This window comes from Furipterus horrens, unplaced genomic scaffold (genome assembly GCF_987537825.1).
Source record: "Furipterus horrens unplaced genomic scaffold, mFurHor1.1.pri manual_scaffold_4, whole genome shotgun sequence".
NCBI lineage: Eukaryota > Metazoa > Chordata > Mammalia > Chiroptera > Furipteridae > Furipterus > Furipterus horrens.
The window spans coordinates 74706281-74731042 of record NW_028327174.1 but is presented as its reverse complement, the minus strand read 5'-3'; the positions used below and the strand labels follow the sequence as shown (position 1 = coordinate 74731042).

Here is a 24762-nt window from a genome sequence, read left to right as displayed (position 1 = left end):
ACTGGTGTCTTAGGTATCTACAGCTTTAAGGTTATACCAAACCTGTGAGAGGCAGCCTCCAAGATGGCTGCCAACATCCTGCTGCCTGGTATCCATAACCACATGTCCCTTGAGTGAGGGCTAGACTTATTGACTTATTTCTAACAAACAGAATAAATACAGCAAAAGTAATGATACTGTCATTTCTAATATTAGATTGTAGAAAAGGCTATGGCCTCCACCTTGGATACTTGTTTTCTTTTTTTCTCTCACTCATTTGTTCTAAAGGAAGCCAATGGCCACACTGTGAGCTGTCTTATGGATAGGGCCGGATGGCAAGAAAATAAAGGTCTCTATTTTGTTCCTTAGGTTCCACATATAAGTGAATTTATATGGTACTTGTCTTTCTCTGTCTGACTTATTTCACTCAGCAAAAAATCTTCTAGGTTCACCCATGCTATTGTAAATGGTAAGAGTAAAATTTCTCCTCAAAAAAAAAAAAAAAAATATATATATATATATATATATCTGGCCCATAAACATTAAAGAACTAAATCCTGTCAACTGAAATGAGGAGTCTTCTGCTAACAAACCATCATGCTATTGAATCCTGTGAGAAACTGAATCCAACCAACAAGCAGTTCACTGAGGTTAGCAGTAAATCTTCCCCAACTTGAGCCTTCAGATGAGATCACAACTGACAGGCACCTGAAATTTTAGGAGAGACCTTAGACAGGGGTCACCCAGCTAAGCTGTGCTCAGATTTTAAGCACAGACAAATTGTGAGATAATAAATGTTTGGTGTTTTATGTCACAAAGGTTTGAAGCAATTTATTACATATCAATAGGTAACTAAATTCCTTTTTTATACAACTAAGTGGAATTAACTTGGCTTATCACATCTTGCTATTGGCGTCTAGATTTTAAAATATGTTGACCTGGCTGGTGTGGCTCAGTGGATTGAGTGCCAGCCTGTGAACCAAAGGGTCAACAGTTTGATTCCCAGTCAGGGCACATGCCTGTGTTGCTGACCAGGTCCCTAGTTGGGGGTGCACAAGAGGTAACCACACATTGATCTTTCTCTCCCTTTTTTTTCTACCTCCCTTCCCCTCTCTCTAAAAAATAAATAAATAAAATCCTTAAAAAAGGAAAAGGAAAATGCATTGAAAATATTGATAATTGTTAAAGTTGGGTTATGAGCATACTGGTGTTTATGATACTCTTCACCTTTAAATGTTTAAAAAAGATACATTTCTTTAAAGTTTTTTATATAATCAGAAAAAGATCTACATTTTTCTTTTCCTTCTTTCTCCCCAAATTAAACATTATTTCCTTTTACATTTTCTCATAGGAATTATTTCTTATCACTTAAAAACTTTTCAACGTATTTTAGACCTATTAATATAATTGCTTACTTTGGTCCAAAAGCAATCTGACATTTTTAAAAAGTCTTTAAATGTAGGATCTATAGAGGAAAAATAATTCTAACTCACAAGTCTGTTTCATATGTATAAATTTTATAAGTAAACTTGAGTTTAAAACGACTCAAGAATAGTTAATATAGACTTCTGGTCAAGATGGTAGCATAGGTAAACATGAGCAGCCCCTCCCTCAACCACATCAAAATTACAACTAAACTATAGAACAACCATCATTCAGAGCTGCCAGGAATAAGCTGAATGGAAGTTCTTCAAGAAAGGAATTAAAAAAGAAACTACATTGAGACCGGTAGGAGCAGTGGAGATGTGGAACAGGTTGGTCCCACATATACACGTGAGGGATAAAAATTGGGAGGGATATCTCTGGAGCAAAAGGTACCAGTCCCACACTAGGCCCTCAAGTCTAGGGTTCCAATGCCAGCAGGAGAAGTCTCCATAACTCCTAGTTGTAAAAAACAGCACAGATTGAGGCTGTGAAAGATAGAAACTGCTGGAATCCCTGGTAGTTCCTCTTAAAGGGCCCATGCACAGATTTACTTATACCCACTCACTCTGCAATCCAGCACAGGGGCTGTGGATTGAAAGGCATAAAGACATACAGGTAGGCACTGAATTTTCCACAGTCAGGGAGAGTTCAGAGGTGGTTTTCTCTCAGACAGAAGTGCTGGCAGAGGCCATTGTTCCTTTTCTGAGCCCTACCCCCCAAAATCCACAATGCCAGCAGGTGGGCCACCATATCTGAGACTCCTCCAACCTGCCTTATACTGTTTGCCCCACCCTGGTGATTCCATGAGGTCCAACCCCACCCAAGCTCATTCCAGTAACTTTTCCATATAAATGTCTTGTCTGGGCTCATGCTTCAGATTGCCCTAAATTCTCTCAAACATGTAGCATCTGGCTTCAGTGAGCCCATACCTCTTTTTAAGTTGCCTCATACCCAGTGCTAACAGCAGCACTGGTTCATATCTTGGCCTCTCCTGAACACCTCCAAGCCCAGCACAAGTAGCAGCCATCTGCAGAGTACTTGCTTATGCTGTGTGACCCTGAACAGAACACAGGTAGTGGCTGGCCTAGGATGTGCCAACAGCAATCAAGGCTCAACTACAGTAGGAGGGTGTACACAGCCCACACAGTGGGCACACCTTGAGTACCCAGCTTTGGTAATAGAGACGGATGTGCCACTGGAGCCTACAGCACAACCACTACGTTAGGACATGATACCAAGCCTGGGAGACATACCACCTCTACCTACTATATAGAAACAAACACAGGGAAGCTGCCAAAATGAGGAAACAAAGAAAGATGGCCCAAATCAAAGAACAGAACAAAACTTCAGAAAAAGAATTAAACAAGATGTAGACAAATAATCTTTCGGGTGCAGAGTTCAAAATACTGAATAAGGGTGCTGAATAAACTCAGGTGAAGAGCAGATGAACTCAGAGAGAACGTCAGCAGCATAAAAGGACACGGAAACCATAAAAAAGAACTAATCAGTAAAGAAGAATACATTAATTAAAGTGAAGAACAATTCACAGGTAATCAACAGTACAATGGATGAAGACGAGATCAAATCAGCAATTTTGAACATAAGGAAGCAAAAACAATGAATCAGAACAACACGAAGAAGAAAGAATCCAAAAAAATGAGGGTAGTGTAGGAGCCTCTAGCACAACTTCAATTGTTCTAACATTTGCATAATGTGGATGCCAAAAGGGGAAGAGAGAAAGCAAGAAATTGTAAACCTTTTTGAAAAGAAAATGACAGAAAAATTCTCTATCTTGGTGAAGGAAATAGACATACAAGCCCAGAAAGCTCAGAGTCCCAAACAAGATGAACCCAAAGAAGCCCTCTCCAAGACACCTGATAATGAAAATGCCAAGGTTAAACAGAGAGAGATTCTTAAAAGCAGCAAGAGAAAAACAAAAGCGGTTAGTTACCTACAAGGGAGCCCTCATAAGGTTATCAGCTGATTCCTCAAAACAAACTTTACAGGCAAGAAGGGGTTGGCAAGAAATATTCAAAGTGATGAAAAGCAAAGACCTACCACCAAGATTACTCTACCCAGCAAAGCTATCATTTAGAATGGAAGGACAGATAAAGAGCTTCTCAGACATGAAAGAACTAAAGGGGTACATTGCCACCAAATCAGCATTATATGAAATGTTAAAGAGTCTTCTTTAAGAAGAAGAAGAATATGAAAACTATGAACAATATAATGCATATAAGGCAACAAGTACATATCTATCAATAACTGAATCTTAAAAGCAAAATAAACAAGCAGAATAAGAACAGAATCACTACTACAGAGAACATTTTGACACTTGCCAGAAGGGAGGGAGGTGAGGGGGGTGAAAGGTTGAAGAGGTTAAGAAGCACAAATTGGTAGTTACAGAATAGTCTGGGAATGTAAAGTACAGCATAGGGAATAGAGTAGCCAAAGAACACATATGCATGACACATGAACATGGACAATGGGGTGGGGGTTGCCTGAGGGAGTAGGGTGCTGGGTGGTGGGGGAAAAGGGGAAAATTTGGGGCAACTGTAATAGCATTATCAATAACATATAATTAAAAATAAAATAAAACAAATGGGGAGAATAAAAACAGAATTGTTGCAGGAAGACAGATCTCTGGGTAGGGGTATTCTCATGCCCCTCTGCCCACGTAGCATCCCATGACTCAGGAGATGATGAGCAACTCTTGTCTCCGCCTTCAGCTTTAGGCTGTCGAGGCCACTGAGTCGTGGAATCCTGGGAAAAACAGGTTCTGTCGTGTACTCCATCTGCCTCCTTGTTAATAAAGTCTTAAAATGGAGCTGGCATTGAGGATTAGTGTGTCTACCTTGCTTCCTTGACAGGTGCTAGCTAAACCAGGAGTTACACTGGCTGTATTTTACATATTAATGACACTTTGTAAGAATTCTTTCACTTGTAAAATTCTCCTGTTGTTGGCTGGAATGTCACATCCCCTGTTCTAGTAGCTTTTAAAATCCTAATAAAAAGAGGATGAGGCTTCCAGCTCTCCACTGTTGGTCTGAGCGAGCCACAGTGTCTGTTCGTTACTGGCCAATAATCCTGCTTGCCGGGTTTATTTCAGTGTCCGAGATCATAATTAACACTTCACAGAATAGTTAATATAATCCTGTCTTTTTTCATCTTCAAGTTTATATAATAAAACTTGCCTTATTGATCTATGATAAAGAATATTAATATAATTCTAGCTAATACCTGGTGAGTACTTATGTATCTGGCAATTCTTTTTTCTTGTTCTGCTTCTTTTAAATCTTATATATACTGTAAAAGAATCAACTAGATAGGGTGTTATTTTTTCCTATTTATGAACAGGGAAGCTAGGTACTGATATATTAAGTAACTTTCCCAAGAAAACACAGGTATTAAGTGATGAAGCTGGGAATTGAAGTGAGATTTGAATCGCTAAGCTATATTATAAACATAATTGTGTTACATATCTAAAGCAGCATGGAGTACTGAGAAAGCACATTATATTTCTTTTCTTTTTCTTTGTCATCCTCATGCAAAGACAGATTTGAGAGGCAGTGAAATAACTCTGTCTTTGTCATGTTTCTTTTGACATATGCTATATAACTACCACAAGAGTAATTCTTTAAATCTCCATGGCTTTAAACAACAAGCATTTATTTCATGCTTACAGGTCTATAGATTGGCTCAGAAAGCTCTGCTTCACACTGAAGAGTACCTTCAAAACTATGTTTCTCATTTTAGTCTATCAAATACCCAAGGCAAGTGCTTCTCATTTCAGAAGTAAAAGTCTCTAGGAAGAATGAGCAGAAGTATTTAATGACTCTTGAGATTTCATCTCAGAGCTGGTACATTCTCCTTGTATCCCCATTCCATTGCCAAACGAACTCACATGTCCAAGCCCAAAGTCAGTGGTGCAGGGAAGTATACTAGACCCCAAATGAATCATGATAGAGTAGGGGAAGAAAGAAGAATTACAGGTAAATAATACAGTCCACAACAACACTCATGGAAATACAAAATAAACTTTGACTAAATAGTTGCAATATTTTCTACTTAAGTTCTGTATACCCTAAAATCTGTATTTTCAGAATAATTTAAAAAGTCATTCTCAGGAAATTACTTTTTTCATAATGCCCCACAATTAATTCCTAATGGCTCTAAAGTAATATCTATAATTACTCTATTACCTTTAAAATTGTATCCTTAGTCACAGTGAATTTAAATTTACTGTATTTTCTGCATATCACTAAGTAAAAACTTTCACAATTATAGTCTGATTTCCACAGGTAGAGTACAAACTCATATTGTTTTAAACAGTTCTCCACATGTGACATCTTTTGCACTAGAGAACTGGAAGAACATCAAAAGACTTAGTGTTTCAATTAAACTCTAATTTGTTATCCCTCCTTGACTGTCAAGGGCACAGAATAGCCACTGTCACCTTCACCCAGGGATACCCCTCCTCAGTGCTTCTATTTGCTCATTGTTTTGTTTGGTTGTTTTTTAGATTGAATGGTTTACACGTATGTCTCCCTTGGTACACTGTAAAGGCCTTTAAAGATTGGACTGAATTTTATGTATCTTGGTATCATTTTTGTCTATTCCAGAGTCTAAACCTAAAAGACAAACTCAATACATGCATAAGAAAGGTTGACTGAATGATGTAATTTTTCACTATACACTGCCTGCCTCTCAAAGTTATACCATAATTAATTCATTTTCTATAGAAAGTGTAAAACTTAAATTAACACAAAGTAAGATGGAAAAAAGGCCATCATTCATAAATCTCTTACGCAAGCCGTATTAGGATCAATATGATAAAATTAAGGGAATCTACACAATTAGCCTGAGCCTCCACCAAGAAGCAGCTCTAATTTCAGAGAACAAAGACTATCACGCTATATGAATATCAAGCACCCCATTATACCCTGGAATTCACACTCTGGGCTCTGTCTAGATGAAAAATGAAATTTTACGAGGTATTACTGGGATAAAATTCTTATTGTATAAAAAGAGCAGCCAGTATCAAAGGCTACCAAAATTCCTACCCCAAGTTGACCTTCAGTACATCAGAACCCAGGTCTTATTGGCAACAAATATTAAACTCTACCTTAGAAAGGTGACAAAGGAAGGGTGAAAAATAACATTAATATCAAAATGTTTTCCAGGAATTTCACTGAATGCTTGGACACACATCATTTTTTATTCAAAGTATATTTATTGAGTGCCTACTTGTGCCAAGCATTATTTCATGTGTGGGGCAGAAATAGAGGAGAGTATAAAGTTTAGTACAGGAGATGTAGAATTCTAAAATATTAAAAAGACATTATAGGTACAGTTTGTTCTATGAGAACATAGACATAAAGGATAAGAGAAAGCTTCCAGTGGATGAAGCATATTCTAAGTGAGAACTGGAGGATGAATAAAAGTTAGCCAGAAGAACATTCCCAAAGAAAGTAAAACATGAGAAGCTTAGTATGTTTATTTTAGAAGCCAAGTTGTAGAATTTAAACTAGAGAGCTTGAGGACCACTGTCAACTTTTACTTGCCGTTTTGACAATGTATCACATGAACATCCTTTTCTCTGGTAAAGGATTCTCAAAAGGCAGGAAGACAGGTATTTACTATCAAAAACCCTGGAGAACGAGGGCCTTATGGCGGAGTCAAGTTCAGTCCCTTAGAATAAAGTATTCCAGTGACATAGTCCTGGCTGTACCTTTGTTTTGTTCTGCCCATCTGCTGGGCATTGATTGCGTGAACAATAACAAATGAGAAAATGCTATACAAAACAAACATTCACAGTAGCAATAAAAATTATATTTACCTTTAGTACCTATTAGGAATAAATCTAATAAAATTTGTTTGAGATGTTCAAAGAAAAAATTATAAGATATTTAAGATATAACATATAAAAGATATATGAGGAGATCATCAGATTCAAATTTATATAGAAAACAAAACATTTACCATGTTAATATTGACCAATTCTTCCCTGACCGGTGTGGCTCAGTGGATTGAGTGTCAGCCTATGAACCAAAGGGTTGCAGATTCAATTCCTAGTCAGAGCACATGCCTGGGTTTTGGGACAGGTTCCCCATTGTGGGTGTGCAAGAGGCAACTACACTTTGATGTTTCTCTCCCTCTCTTTCCCTCCCCCTTCCCTTCTCTCTAAAAATAAATAGATGAATTAAAAAATAGATATTGGCCAATTCTCTGTTGGACACACTAGTGCTTTTCATATTTATTGTAACTTGCTGTATTTTTTTAACTTTTCAAAACAAAAACAAAGCAGTAAAAGGAGTTTCATATTTTTTTCAGAGAAAAATATATTTTATACATGAATCAATGACACAAATTTCCTACTAGTGCCTTTTATATGTTTGATACAAATATTTTATTCCTTGAACCAAGGCAGAAGTATTTCATATAGTGTGCCTGCCTAAAAATATTTGCTGTGTGAAACTGGGAAATGAAGTCTACTTAAAAGTACATGGAGAAAATTGTACAGCACATAAAGAAAATCATAAATATAAACTACCAAAATGACTTCCTGCTTCTTTTTTTAATACAAATTATGATGTCTATATATATAAGTTTTTTCACTCATTCAGAAAGTAATCAAATAAGTTAGCATGAGTGAAAAGTGTTTCTGGAGCATAGTGAAGTGCTTTAAAGAAAAATGAATTTTTCAAATTTTTTCAATGCATTTTACTTAACACCTGTTTTATACATAAGTATTGCATTCATTTCTGCTAAGACTATAATACATAATCCTATATTTTCTGTCTGGAAGTTGTATTAACACCTTTCAGTGTACTCATAAAACAGGATACTTTTTTCCATGAGAACTAGTAAAGGCTTTTTTCTCACCCTATTTCCAAATATGATTAGATATTTGAAACATCTGGATGATTTAAATTATTTTCAATGAGCTCAAAATACAAATTTATCATATTGCTTTCTTAAGTCAAGAAGAGAGAAAATTGCATATTAGTTTTATTTTCTTGCCAAGACTAGAATAAACTAAAATGTGAATAACTTTTTTATCAAAGAAGGTGTCTTTTGGTGTGAAATACCAACAAGTATGGGAACCTTGAATTTAGTTATTATCCTCATAAAAGCTGGGAGCTTGGGAAATCCTTGGTGATTAAATACAGACTCCAGACATCTTTATGCCAATGAGTTGCAAACACTGAATAGATATTTTCCTGACTAAATATGTACTGCTATTACTTAAGCTCCCAAATTCCACCCATGATTAAAGTTCAGTTTAAAGTCTGTTGTCTCTAAATGTTTTCCCAATTGATTAAAATTAGATATGATGGTTGCTTGATAGGTGATTTGGGGATTTGTGTAAACCACACTACAAATCACACTGCTAGATTTGAGGAGGAACATTCAGATCATCTAGGTCAAGTTTCTTTCCAATGAATAAATGATTTCCTTACATCAATGCTGGCAAGTAGGCCAGCTTCTGCTAAAACACTGCTAAGTACTTAGAAACTTCAGCAGACACTCCACATGGCCTACCTAATATCCAGTACCAGTACTCCCCTTTCTTCCTTATTCCCCCAACCAGAAATCAAAGTGTCATAAACATGAGTCCAGGCATAGATAAGGAGAGGCTCCACTTAGAAGAAAGACTATTGCAATAGGGAGAATGCTCCAATCTCAGAAATATACATGTATCTAAAAAAAAAAAAAAAAAAAAAAAAAAGGCTTTTACATTTACAGGGAGGGGTAAGCAATAAATACGGAAGTTGACAAAAGGGGGGAGAGTAAGCAGAGGGTATATTTTGTGAGGTTTTACAGGGAATGTGTCTTGGATGGTCAGCTACCTCCCAGCCTAAGCTCATAGGGCCTGTTCTACATTTTAGTGCTTGCTTAGACTTGGAGGCAAGCTGATGCCCCGGGGCCCCCTGTAGAAGAGACACCCCTGACTAAAGTGTGGTAAGACATAGGAGAGGTTTAAAAATGGGAAACTGTAACAACACAGCACTCATTCCCTTACATAGTGTCCATGGCACTTTCACACTAACATGGAGTAGTTGTGACAAAAACAGTATGTGGCATCGTGATCTACAAAACCCCAAATATTGTCTACCAGGCCTTCTATACAGAAAATTTATTAACCTCTGATGACTAGAGAATGAGTTTCATCCAAACAAACAATGATGACATAAACTTTAGCCAAAGGACTGAAGGTAAGCCCTTTAAAATACAGGAATGTACATAGAAGACTAACACGTTGGAGCTGCGAATGGAAGACTAATGTGCAACTGTTGTAATTGTGATAAAGTAGAAAGACTGAAACTGAAGATGGGAAGATAAAAGAAGGAAAAAAAAATATATAAAGCTTTTTGGTGTAGACACAATGTATGGGTGCTATAGGGTTCTTACAAATTAAAACACAATTTGGTACACTAGGTAATAAAGAGTTAAATAAGGGGCATTCAAAAGGGCTAACTTCATGATTAGTACTAGACAAAGATACAGACCTTCCTATGTCCTCCCGCAACTTTTTAAAATAGAAGAGCAAACTACATGCAACTCATATAGAAAGAAAGACTCTCATAAAGCAACACATGTAATGAGCAAAATATATACATCTCAGAGACTTGAGTCTAAATATATGTCACAAAGATTATTGTGAATGAATATAATCTGCTGCATTAACTCGTTAGGGCTACCATAACAATATACCACAGACTAGGTGACTTAACAAACATTTTACTTTCTTACACTCCTGGAAGCTAGAAATCCAAGATCAAGTAGATGATTTTCATCATCTTTCCAAGTATATGAGTCAGAATTCTCTAGAAAAGCAGCACACAAAGAGGATATACAGACAACATGTATAAGGAGACATTGGATTTTTTTGAGTAAAACACAATGTTTAAGGTTGAGACAATTAGTGGAGGATGAATTTGGATTAGTTAGAAGCAATTAACTATAAAATGCTTTATCAGAACTTCATGCTAGATAATGGTGAGACATTGAAATATTGGGGACTGACAAAGTCTTATTTTCATTTGTAAATCATAAACTGCAATTTAGATTGTGTATCAGAGAGGGGGTAGGAAAAGAAGTTGGTTCTAAAATGATCTTGCCTACAGTAAGATAACATTCAGTGTTACTGTAACTTCTTAAGGAGAGAGACAAAAGACCGACAACATTATTAGATAGGAATCCATCTCTACATTAAATACAAACAAAAATTACTAGGAGAAATGTGGTGTGATTATAGATGCTGAAATAAGTCATTCTCAAGTAATAAATATTGGAACAATGATTTGGGTACATATGGGCACTGAAGAGTGAATTATTTCACCCTCTAAAGTGCCTACTGCTATTTATCAAGTTTGCAAGATAAATGCTTTAATTCATTACATTTGCATAAATCCCCTTGCTGCACCTTATCAGTGCCCTTACAGAATGAATTGCTTTTCTAACACTTCCTAACATTTTTTCAATTAGCATACTTTTATTGGCACTGCATTATTTCAGATTTTCTTCAGGTAATGTATCTTATAAACTTATCACCAAAAATAGTGTGACCTGCAAAATGAATCAAAATTTGAACATTTAATTTCCTTTCTAATGAATAGAGTCCACCTCTTCTCACCTTCTGTATAATACCTACTGCTTTCATTATATCAAAACTAGTGAGTTTTCCCTCAGTAAATTTAAGTGCCTTAAAAAAAGCTAACAATTAAATTACAAGTTGGTACAAAAGCTGGGTATATCATGGATAAGACAGCTGAATACTCCCCACCACCACCACAAATAAGTGCAGCAGGCATGAATTTTTCTTCATGTGAATTGTTTTCCTCTTCTTTAGAACACAGAAGTTAGTAATATTACATTTTGTAATATTACAATTTGTAATATTACATTACAATCAAGAAGCAAAATTCCACTTTTTTGAAACTCAATATGTCAGAATAATATGTATCAATATACATTTGTTTTAATTATCTTTTTAAAGTACTTTCTAGAAGATGAAATAATATCCGAGAGATGGTAGAAACAAAAGATGTAATTATTACTTTAAGCACATTAAAGAATATGAGGTCTATCTGGAAAAACTCCAGCCATTGGTAATGTGGGGAACTAAAAAGTTCCTCGGCTAAAGTCTTGCTGACCGGCATCCTAAAGTTCTGCTTGGCGTGGCCTCATTATCCCATAATAGTTGTCTGCTCCTAATTAAGGGCAACTTCCCTCTTTCTCTTCTTGGGAGTTGCTGTCCTTCATCTTAACTCTTATCCGTTAGATAACGCCTCAGCTGCGGCTGCGCTCCTCCCTAATGAAAACTTCCTCTTCTCCTGAGCTACAAAAATGCTGTTGTGACGAAGAATAAACGAGACTTGATCAGAGCACTGTCTTGTCTCCATTCTTTGTGCCTCTTGCCCCTTTCTCATCCTCACTCCCCCTCTAGGGTCCTCGTTGCTCGACCTGCGGGACGGGTCAAGTGGCGCCCAACGTGGGGCCCGAGAACGGGGGACTCAGTGAAGGACGTCGTTCGAGGAGCCGGCCAAGTAGAGAAGAGGAAAAGGCTACGCGGGAACCTGCCGCGCTGACCTCACCTCGGTAAGTGAACGGCGATCATGGGGCAAGAAATGAGCCGACATGAGCTTTTTGTTGAACAGCTCGGACAGGCATTAAAGGCACGAGGAGTAAAGGTTAAAGTAAAACAGTTGCTGAAATATTTTGATTATATCAAAGACTTATGTCCCTGGTTTCCCACTGAAGGGAACATTGATCCGCAACGGTGGAAAAGAGTAGGGGATGCCTTAAAAGACTTTTATGATACGTTTGGTCCGGAGAAGGTTCCTGTAAACCGCCTTCTCTTATTGGAATCTAATAGATGAACTCTTATCTCAAAGACATAGTGATCTGGTAGTAGCTAATGTAGTAAAAAAGGGTCAATATATCTTAAAGACAAATCATAAGGAGGAAAGTAGAAAAAATAAAGGAAATGACAGCCGAGAGGAGGATAATTTAATATCTCTTGAAAATGACGGTGAGGACGAAGTAGTTAAACCGAAAGAAAAACAGGACAGTCCGAAGTGTAAGCCGTCAGAGTTTCAGATTACAGAAGGGGGAGCTGCGGCACCTAAAGAAGTGTCGGTGAAATCAAAAAAAAGTTATATCCAGACCTATCAGAATATACTGCAAATCATTTTGACGAGGGAGAGGTTAATTGGGATCGCTTGGCAGAAGAGGCAGCCAAATACCATAACCCTGAACGGCCGCCTCTGAAAACAAGGCCACCGCCCTATATCTCACCCTCCGCTCCCCCTTCTGCATACCCTGTTATTAATCCTCGAGAAGAACTGAGGAATAAAATTGAATATTTAAAAGAACAAATACAATTAGAAAAGGAGCATCAGGAATTAATAAGACAATTAGAGGGGCTAAAAATAGGAAAGCAAAGAAAAGAACTTGAACCCTCTGTAGAGGGCCCCCAAAGCCAGAGGCCCCCAGTCAGAGGAGCGGCCCCCAAACTTCCCCTTCAGTCAGGACTAATACCAGGCTTGGAGGAAATAGAGGCATTTCCAGTGTCGGAAACAGTAGATGCCCAGGGACAGGCCTGGCAACACCACACTGGATTTGATTTCAAAGTCATAAAGGAATTAAAAACTGCAGTAGCTCAATACGGAGCCACGGCTCCTTACACTATGGCCATTTTAGAATCGGTCACAGATCAGTGGCTCACTCCAAGTGATTGGCAAGCATTGGCTCGAGCGACTCTAGCTGGAGGGGACTATCTCCTATGGAAATCAGAATATGTAGAAATCTGTAAGGATACTGCTAGACGCAATATGCAGGCAAATAATGGGTGGAATTTTGATATGTTAATTGGAGAAGGCAACTATGGAATTAGTGACAATCAAATGCAATATGATCCAGGACTTTTTGCTCAAATTCAAGCAGCAGGTACAAGAGCATGGAGGAAGCTCCCCACTAAGGGTGATATGAGCTCCTCTCTCACTAACATTAAACAAGGACCAGATGAGCCTTTTGCAGATTTTATCCATAGACTCATTACTGCAGCTGGTAGGATTTTTGGTAGCACCGATGCTGGCACAGACTTTGTTAAACAATTAGCTTTCGAAAATGCGAATGCTGCCTGCCAGGCAGCTATTAGGCCATACAAAAAGAAAACTGATTTAAGCGGATATATACGCTTGTGCTCTGACATCGGAGCAGCCTACCAACAAGGCCTCGCCATGGCTGCAGCAATGCAGGGTTTTACTGTTAAGCAGTTTCTAGCTCAACAAGGGAAGAAAAAATGCTTTAGTTGTGGAGAAACTGGTCATTTTGCAAGAAATTGCAAAGGGAAAAAGGAATCTAATAATAAAACTCCAGCTCCAGGGTTATGTCCCAGATGCAAAAGGGGAAATCATTGGGCAAATGAATGCAAATCTAAAATGGATGCCCAGGGCAACAGTTTGCCACCTATACAGGGAAACGGGAAAAGGGGCCAGCCCCAGGCCCCCAAACCCAAACAAATCTATGGGGCAGTAAGCTTTGTTCCGTCAACCAGCAATCCGTTTCAAGCCTCCTCAGAGCCACAGCAGGAAGCGCAGGATTGGACCTCAGTTCCTCCACCCATACAGTATTAACCCCAGAAATGGGGGTTCAGGCTCTTCCCACGGGAATATTTGGCCCTCTCCCCGATAATACCTTTGGTTTAATAATAGGCCGCAGTAGTTCGACCATGAACGGTCTGCAGGTCCTCCCAGGAGTCATAGATAATGATTTTGCCGGAGAAATCAAGGTCATGGTTTCCTCCCCTAAACATATTAACACCATTGCTTCAGGCCAAAGATTTGCACAATTACTGCTCCTGCCTTTACTCTCTACTGCCAATACTGCCGTCTCGCAGTACAGAGGTGGTATTGTGTAAATAAGCCTCCTGTCATACCCGCTACCAATGACAAACCAGGAGCATGTCCCAAGGAATGCACCACCATCTATAATCAGATGCATTCTACCTGTTATGAGTCAGTACAGGAATGTACCTCCTCTAATGTCATTTATTTTACTGCCATACTGCAAAAAGTGCAAAATGCTATTGACCAAGGAGATTGGGGGTCCAACCCTTCACCAATTGGGTCTACTAAGTATCTGCAGGCCTCTTGCCAAGGCACTGTTGGAAAGCCAGTATGCTGGCATAAGAAGGCCCCTGTACATGTTTCTGATGGTGGTGGTCCTCAAGATAGAATAAGAGAAATTGAAGTGCAAAAACAAATAGAACACCTCATAACAAACCTGCATCCAAAAATCAATTACCACCCTCTGGCATTACCTAAACCACGGGGAATAGATTTAGATACCCAAACCACTGACATCTTGACGGCCACCCACCGAGCCCTTATCATCTCCAACCCCCAACTAGCTGCAGACTGCTGGCTATGCATGACTTTAGGCACGCCTATGCCTCTAGCCATTCCTGCGGATATCATCACCTTTAATAAGTCTCATCAAAATTGTAGCCCCAGCTTGCCCTTTAGAGTACAGCCCATGTATTTTCTTGCTTCCCTCTGCCTCCAAGGTAAGTCTCAAAATAATAGCTTTGATATTCATGTTGGATTTGTTGAATTTGCTAACTGTAGTAGCATAGTGAACCATAGCAACTCCCTCTGCCCAGGCAAAGGGCAGGTGTTTGTTTGTGGAGGAAATTTAGCATTTTCATCCTTGCCCAACAATTGGACAGGAATATGTGTCCTAGCTACCTTATTGCCAGACATAGATATAGTTTCCGGAGATGACCCTGTTCCCATTCCCAGTTTTGACTACATTGCAGGTCGCCACAAAAGAGCCGTATCTTTCATCCCCCTATTAGTAGGGTTAGGTGTTTCAGGGGCATTGGCCACAGGGACAACGGGGTTAGGAATTGCAGTTCATTCCTACACAAAGCTCTCTAATCAGCTAATTGACGATGTTCAAGCTTTGTCCAGCACCATTAATGACATCCAAGATCAATTAGACTCCCTAGCTGAAGTAGTTCTCCAAAATAGGCGGGGACTAGACCTACTTACAGCAGAACAGGGAGGAATATGCTTGGCTTTGAAGGAACGTTGCTGCTTCTACGCCAACAAATCAGGCATCGTCCGAGACAAAATAAAGAAGCTACAGGAAGACCTAGTGAGAAGAAGAAAAGAACTCTTCGAAAATCCCCTGTGGAGCGGACTTAATGGAGTCCTTCCCTATCTCCTTCCACTGTTAGGACCTTTCATAGGGCTACTCCTGCTTCTATCCTTAGGACCTTTCCTTTTCAATAAGGTGATGGCCTTTATCAAGCAACAAATAGATGCCATAAAAATGCAGCCAATACAGGTCCATTATCATAAATTGGAACAGGCTGAGACTGCAACTTACTATGATGCTCATACACGTAACTAATGCCTTGGTGAGCTGGACTGGACAGTCAATGACGGGCAACCGGAGACCACACGCATTGCCAGCCGCCGCCTAAGACAGGTATCTGGCCAAAAAAGGAAGCTGCCCTAGATAACCAATGACGGGTAGGGCAAGGTTAGCTCCGTGTGGCGATCTCCCGACCTAAGACAGGCGCAGTCCCCGCAAGGCTCTCAGCTTAAATAAAATAAAAAAGGGGGACCTGTGGGGAACTAAAAAGTTCCTCGGCTAAAGTCTTGCTGACCGGCATCCTAAAGTTCTGCTTGGCGTGGCCTCATTATCCCATAATAGTTGTCTGCTCCTAATTAAGGGCAACTTCCCTCTTTCTCTTCTTGGGAGTTGCTGTCCTTCATCTTAACTCTTATCCGTTAGATAACGCCTCAGCTGCGGCTGCGCTCCTCCCTAATGAAAACTTCCTCTTCTCCTGAGCTACAAAAATGCTGTTGTGACGAAGAATAAACGAGACTTGATCAGAGCACTGTCTTGTCTCCATTCTTTGTGCCTCTTGCCCCTTTCTCATCCTCACTCCCCCTCTAGGGTCCTCGTTGCTCGACCTGCGGGACGGGTCAGGTAATATAAGGGGAATGGTTTTTACAACATCAATGTAACCTGGCAGCCAGGAAGAGTGGGCTGGAATGTGTATGCATGAACAATGATGACTTCACTAGTTAGCGGGAGCAGTAGAGGTCACGAGTGAGCATGTGTACTGTGTGGCCATTGCATTCAAAATGACTGAGTGAGTAGAGCAACAAATCTGCATCAACGTTTGTGTTAAGCTTGAACATTTCTCTTGGAAAGTGTTCAAATGACTCAGAAGGCCGCAGCTATGGGCAACTGGTGATTGGCAGCTTCATCACGACAGCACTCCCGCTCACACATTGTGTCTCATGCAGAGCTTTTTGGCAAAACATCAAATCACCCAGAGGACCCGGCCCCCCTACAGCCTAGATTTAGCTTTTCCCCAAACTAAAATCACCTTTGAAAGGGAAGAGATTTCAGACTGTCAGTGAGATTCAGGAAAATAGGATGAGGTAGCTAATGGCAATTGGGAGAACTGTGTGAGGTCCAGAGATTCCTACTTTGAAAGTGGCTGAGGCACCATTGTCCTATGTACAATGTTTCTTGTATATTCTTCAATAAATGTCTATTTTTAATAGTATGTGGCTGGATACTTCTGGACAGACCTTGTAAATTAAATCTAAGGTGAGCTGTTATAGAAATAGCTCTTAAGGAACTCTAAAGATTAGCCTTGACAAGAGAATAGCTGCCTCTTTCTCATTCTTCACCATTGGACACAGAGTGACTTAGATTTGATTAATTGAACTACTTTTTGAAATCTATTTCAATCTATGAGTCTTCTGGTGCAAAACTGACACCGCCCACCTGAGGTCTGACCTCTCTGCTCAACTAAGATTTAGACAGGTTTCTTTTTAACTATAGATTCCCAAAATCCCTTTTCTTAGAGCATTTACTTTACTCTTTCTCTGACCCCTTGAGACTTAATCTTCTATGCCCTAGCAGTGTCTTTCTCAGGGACCCATGAGCCATCCCTTTGAAGTGCAATCATTAAGAAAGATAGAGCCTCAATATCTCAGTCTCTGTGGGAGGGTAGGAGCCTAACTTCATGACAGGCACCAAGTAGGAAACTCAGATGGCCTAATCACATTGACCAACCTCATCCAATGTCCTCAGCACTTTTTCCTTAACTTGACCTAGCATTTAAAAACTCTCCAGTCTTCTGTTTCAGTAAGTTTTCATTTATTCTCTCCCCTATTACCACAGTCTTGACTACTGTTGAAATAATTTTGAATGAAGGCTTCTTTGCCTTTATAACTGCAACAGGTACACTTTTTTGACATGTCTCAGGCTGAGGTCCTCCACTGATGGAAACAGTCACAGCCTTGTTTGAGCACAGTTTTAATGGTTAAGCTGAAAGAGTATCAGGAATATAAAACTGGAGGTTTAAAATTGTGTGTGTATGTGTGTGTGTGTGTGTGTGTGTGTGTGTGTGTGTTGGTGGGGTGCATGAGGGGAACATCTTTTTCATGGTTTCATCTTCTCATCTATAGAAGTTCCAGTAGATAATTTCCTCATCCCACTGGTAACAATAGGCAGATAGTTAGTTATTAACAAATAAAGAGAGCAAATGGAATCAGACATTATGCCAGATTAACTAGGAAGAAGCAGCTTCACAGTCATTATGGCCATCTGAGTGGGCAGGAAAGACGGGCATTCCAATATCCCCAGGGAACGACCAGCCTTCCCACAGATTACCCAGGGGAGGGATGAACAGTGACAGGGAAATTCCTTTGCTAGGCACATGGGCAGTAGAAACCAAGGTGGTGAGCATAAAGGGGAGAAGTCTAGCCTGGGAAAATCTGGGGAAAGGACTGGACAGGATAAGGGCACAAAACCCCAGAAGATCCCAAAAAGGGGTTGGGTAGAGACAAGCACCAACAGAGCCCTGGGAAGACCCAGGAAAGAGATGAATAATTTGAAAGGAAGCTTACCCCTTCCCAAACCCAAGGAAATATAATCAAAGCTTAACAAAGGCCCAAGTCTGATGCTTTCTCTCTTCAGCAGGCAATAGGTTGAATGGGAACAGAAACGGTGCTGGACCATGGGAGCCTTGGATTTGTGGCTAATGGCCTGGGAGCTCTGGGTCCTGGCCTTTCTCCTGGGCTTGGTGAGGACAATTGCAGGCCTGCGGCCCTAGAAGCTGGGCTTCTTCGGCAGCGGAACAGAGCTGAGCCACTTGGTCATGGATGAGACATCGGGTATGGTGTACCTGGGGGCAGTCCTTTGTCTTCGCTCCAATTAATCGTGCCACTTTATCTCATATTCTCCTAAGCGTGTATCCCTGACATGCGTTTCCTGCAATATCGAAGAGGATCCTACTTCCTCTGGCAACACCATCTCCTCCTTTCCGGGGGAAGAGGAGAAAATTGTTTACCTCATAACCCTGGGAATAAGAGATCTGCTTGACTATGTAGCCAACTTAGCAGGGCAGTCTGAAAGCGAGTAAGCACTATACAAGTGTTTGTTAAATTAATTAACTGAAAAATTAGTATGTTTTAAACTCAGACCAGAAGCAGGTAGAACATTTTTGACATCTTGAAATGCTAAGAGTTTGTCTGGTTAGTGCTTAAAAACTGAATATACTAAACTTACAAATCCTGTTTAATTTACTAGTTGCTCAAGGAATTAAGAGAGTTTAACCATTAGACGAGCTAATCAAATGATAATTGTAGAATAAGTGAAACGAGTAAATGTTACTGTTCTTTCTCAAATAAAACTTATTAGATTTATAAATGACATGATAAACTTTTTGAAAAATGGCTGAAAGTCCTAAGGAAAAATTGGATTTTGAATTTTAACCCTAATAAATTGACTGTCAGGATAACTACAAAATGTAAAAGTACATTTATTGCCAAAGGACATTCTGAAAAATCACATTAATTATGAAATAAATAAACACAGCAACTATTAAAATACTTTACTGATATATTCAGTCTTTTAGAGATTCTTTTGAAAGTCATGACCACAGATGTGAATGCCACTAAAAGGTCAAAAAAGAACTTTGAACACTGACTAAGGGGAAATTATTTGTACAAATTCATTTGGATAGTTTTAAAGAAAAACCCAACCATCAAAAGATATGTCCCTTTAAAATAAATGTACTGTATTCTAAAATGTCAAGATAAATATTATTTGCTGTTTTTAATTGATGTTTATTTTAGAAAGCGTATTGTTAAAAACAAGACAACAGGGCCCAGAACGGAGCTGCTTTGCTAAGCCCTAGCCACCAAACCGAGACTTCATTACAGTTTCACCTTTTCCCAGGGATGGAATCTTAAACCACTCAGTCAGGAACTACCTGAATAGCACTGGTCAGGTCATCTGCCTGATAAGACTGTTGGTGGAAATCAAGTCTCTGGGTAGGGGCATTTCATGCCCCCCTGTCCAGGTGTCCTGTGACTCAGTTAAGCAAGCTGGACTTGCTAACGCCGGCAGCTGCAAGCTATTTCAGGCCACTGAGCTATGGTATCCTGAGGACAAAGAGACTTTGCTGAGTACTCCATTACTCCCTTGTCCTATCATCTTGTTTGGAACTTAGCCTTAAGGACTTACACTTCTGTTTTGTACCTAAGCAGTTAATGTTTGAACGCCAGTATCCTGTTCTCCCTGTAAGCAATAGGACGTGTATCCTGTAATTGCCCCCTGAGATTTCAATAAAAGGAAGGTGTTTGCTCTGCTCAGTGCTGATTCTGCCTGAGCGAGCGGCAGCCCTCCGACTGTCCCACATTCTGTCTGCTGGAATTACTTCCGCGTCCTCGACCACTAAATACTGCAACAGAAGACACCTACCGCTTCCGAAGGAAGCTGACTGCAATAACCAATCCACTTTGTTTGCCCAGTATAATGTCCTTGCTCCTGTTCCCTTCTGCCTTTAAGTCACTCGTTTTATACAGCTCCTTGCAGCTCCTTTCTATCTGCTAGACTGGATGTTACCCAATTTGTGAATCATTGAGTAAAACCAACCAGTTCTTTAAAATGTACTCAGTGGAATTTTGTTTAAAAGATGAAATCTCAATAGGACCTTTATTACCCAATGACCCAATTCTGTCAATACATATGAGTAGAATTTTATTTTTTAACATTGTAGAACCAAAATAAAGTCACTTAAGTCAGAGACAAAATGGAGTTGACCAATGTAGGCACTCAAAGAAAATGAAATGGAACCTTACCTAATGTAAGTTGCAGGAGTTTACTGCTCTTCTCAGAAATTAGCAGCAGACGACACCAGCCAAGCCCCAAATGCCAAATCTGTTTATACCATCTCTGGACACCCTGTTCCCCTCACTCAACACCTGGGATCCAAATAAGGGAGAAGACCACTGGACAACCAATCAGCTGAAACAGCCAAAAAATTCTGATTCCCGATTCACCCCATAAAACTCCTTAGTCTGTGAGCAACTTGGAACTCATTGCTCCCATAGGCTTGAGTTCCCCACCTTGCCAAGTTGAAACCTTTGAAATAAACATATATTTTTCCTTGTTTTACTCATGGTAGAGCTTGGTTTTTGACACCTTTTAAGGAATATAAGACACCTTTGTACCAGAAACAAGCATTATACCCGTTTAGCTCATTGTCACCTAATTTTATTATTTTAAATTATAGAGGTAGAAGGCATTATGCCATATACCTTAACTTAATCCATTGAGTGCTTCTATGCTTTCTATGCTGGTTCTGAGTATTGAGACACATGTACAAAACAATATAAACACAAAAATGAGGTAGCTAGTATATAAAGCACAATAAGATTTCATCCCTTACTAGGGTTCCCACAGAATCAGCTGTATTTCCCTACCTCTTATGGAATAGGTAAGAACTTGAAAGCGGATGTAACGTAACCCTACTTTATTTAACTAAATGTCCACTGTCACATATATGACTTTCCCAGTCTTGAAATTGTCCCTGTGGGAAATATGATACATTTTATAAGACCTAATTTATTCTGTGATCTTCAGGAAATAACTTAGTTAGAAAATGGGAACTTCCTCTCTTCAGGCTCATAAAGGCAGGCCCTACTTCCTTTGTGAATAAACATATCAACAAGATAACATTACCAGTTAAATACTGTCATCACTGGGAAGTCAGTAGCAGTTAATGCATTCAAGAGGAAAAACCTGGAGAGACATCTCTGAATTCCATATGAAAAGTAGTTTTAAGTGTAACTAAAGACAGAAAAAATTCAAGCCATGGTGAAGAATGCAGGAATGTGGGGAGGTGACAAGACAGAGGGAAAGAGGACAGAAGACTTTTGCATATGGATTTGAGGGAGAAGAGGACGAAAAGAGTAAGCAAAAGCAGTGAAATTCAGAATGGCATTGACTAAAGGCAGGTTGGTTGTTCCCATCAATAGCACAGAGAAGCATTTCTCAGGGCCAGTCCATGGCATAGGAAGAGAGGACACTGGAGAAAACAGCATGTCCCAAGGTCAACCTATTTACCTAGCAGGGAATGACCCAGAGCTTCGCAAGCTGTTGAAAAAAACAAAACAAACAAAGAAACAAAAAACTGCATGTGCATAGCTGAGGGAGGAATTCAGATGTCTCTATTTTTCATTCAGTTCAAATAAAAACTAGGACACAGTCAACAAAACAAAAGGTGTGTCAATCACTTAATATATTCTACTGCATTCACCAAGAGCCTTGTTCTCTTTAGAAGCCTGTTCTCCACAAGCAGTCAGGTGTCTCACAGAGCTAATGAAACACATCAAGAAGCACATAGACTCACACGCAGTGGCACAAGCGTAGGCAGGGCCACCTATTGGACATGTTGTGAAGTACAAGGAGAGGTTCCCCATTTAAAACGACCTTCTTTAAGGGCTTGTTACTGTGCAAAAAAATTAAAAATGAAATGTGATCCCCCAGCAGGCTGAGGCATTGTTTTCTTTGAAGGCCTGGGTTAAAATGTAAGTCTGTTAACTGTAAAGAAATCTAGGGTTCCTTTCTAGACAATAGCCTCACCTCTAATGGTTGATAACATGGCAGATGGCAACTTCGAGGTATTTCCCCAGGTTTCTTCTTTGTAAAGTGCCCCAGTTAATATGAGATGGCCAGAGAGAAATGTTTTATTAATGTGAACCTGCTATCAGGGTCATAGGACAAGTGGGGCCCATGATTCAAATTGAGCCAATCAGGATCTTTTGCAGAAGAACTTAAACTGAGATACACAGAAATGAGGGACTGCAAACTGAGATGACCAAAATAGCTCAGCCTTTCCCCCAAAAATCTTAATTGTGTAGGCGCCACTTTTAAAGAGGAAAATATCATGAAATTCTAAAATGATCTTGCTAATTTCAGACAATGTCACTTGGACATAGATAAGCATAACTCTGTATTTGCATTTGTAATCACTATCTATTTATAAGATCAAGGGCAATTATAAAATAAAAACATATATAATAAATAATAGTCAAATCAAGAGCATAAATCTCCTATGAAGAGAATGCTGCTTGCTTAAAGTAAATCACTGAATACTCACGAGGTTATGTGGAGGAACCAGCTTTCCCCTGACTGAACTCTCCACTCAGCATGTTTGACACCATGGGTTGATATCACAGAGCCCTGAAGAGCCCATAGTTTATGCAGTGGCTTTGACTCTATTCTTTTATCAACAACTCCCAACATTTAGAGCAGCGCTGCCTTGTTGGAACTCTGCGGTAAACATTCAAATTTAAAGCCTTCCATCAAGCACAGAAATCAATGAGCAGTATTTGGTTTTAAAAGGATTGGCCAAATAAACCAGAATGTGTTTATTAAAATAAAATCATTATGCCAAACATCTCAAATATTTAAATCTAAATAAAATTTACAAAATACATCCATGTTTTCTTAAGCTTCTGCGGCTTCCAATTTGAGCCTGATTGCTCCCGAGCAACACTAACAACTCTCTGCGATACTGAAATGTTCATATCTGCACTACCCAAAACAATACACACTAGTCACATGTGGCTATGGCATTACTTGAAGTGTAGATAATGTGACAGGTAAGTAGAATATTAAATTTTATTCAGTTTTAACTAACATAAATTTAAGTAGCCATATGTAGCTAGCAGCTACTGTCATGGCCAACACAGCTGTACTCTTATCTAAAATGCCACCAAATGCTGGCTTTCTAGGGAGGCTCCAAGGTGGAGGGAAGGAGAAAGGGAGGGAGGGAAGGGAAAAGAGGGGAGAGCAGAAATCAAAAGAGACCCAAAGAGATAAAGCCTGAGAGAGGCAATAATGAGAGATGGGAGGAAGGGAGGGAAGGAGACGGGGAGGGAGAGGAAAGGGACTATGAGGAAAGAGAGGGTTTTAAAATGGAGGGAAGCAAGTTTGTGTGCGTGTGTTTAGATGTGGGTGTGCATGAGGGGAGCAGGCATAGGTGGTCATGGGTGAGGCTCCATTCTCAGCTAGGGGACCCCAGCTGTAGGAGCATAAGCCAGCATGTTGAGACTCCTTGTTGATGTAGTTTTAAGATTTTTTTCTTTTATTAATTTCAGAGGGAGAGGAAAGGAGGGAGAAAGAGAGGGAGAAAAACACTGATATGAGAGAGGAACATGGATCAGTGTCTCCTGCACATGCCTCAACTGGGGACCACACCTGCAACTCAGGCGTGTGCCTTGACCAGGAATCAAACCCACAACCTTTTGGGCTAGCCTTTTTTTCCCCAACATCACAAACAAACATTTTGCTTATAAGTCATTATAATTTTATGGGACCACAGCTGTATATATGGCCCACCGTTGAATGAAATGCCCTCAGACTGCAGGCTCAGGGCTGTAGGAGTGTTTTCTCAGCCACCCAGGCACAGCCGACGGGGCCAGGAATTGATGTTCGACACAAAGGCAGCTGTCTACAGCTTGGACAAGGGCCTGAGAAGTGGCTTGGCAGAACTGCTCAGACTGAGAAATCCACACTTCATGGTGACTGGGAAAACCACTCACCTTCTTTTAGAAGATGTAAATATGTAACATTTAGCAAGAAAATAAGTTTAGAGAAGAGAGGCAAAGAGATGAAGAGCTATAAGGCAGTAAGCCTTGCATAAACATTTGACCTGAGGCAGAAGGACGGAAAATGGGTTTAAAATAACATCTAATTAACTGAGACAATTCAGGTGTCCCTCTTCCTTGTGACCCAAAGGAACCTAATAGACCTACTTTAAAGGAAAGAAGTTGTGTTTGCTACCTTGTAACAACTTTTATTTGGGGCTTATCATTTACGTAACAAAACACTCAATGTCTGCCCCAATATGCATTGTTAGAGTAATAGTGCTAACATCTACTAGATCATTACGATGTATAAGACATTTTTGTAAATACTGTATATATATCAACACATCTTATTATTCCTATTTTACATGAA

General features: G+C 39.7%; 2 long non-coding RNA genes across 2 annotated transcripts in view; one reads left to right on the top strand and one right to left on the bottom strand.

The window, feature by feature from the left end:
- The window catches only part of LOC150012226 (uncharacterized), a 138471-nt gene that overhangs the window by 17748 nt on the left and 95961 nt on the right, over positions 1-24762 (bottom strand). The window lies entirely within an intron of this gene.
- Positions 11712-16321, top strand: LOC150012230 (uncharacterized). The gene is made up of 2 exons (XR_016510722.1): positions 11712-12009; positions 15502-16321. It is a non-coding gene; the product is annotated as an uncharacterized LOC150012230 (long non-coding RNA).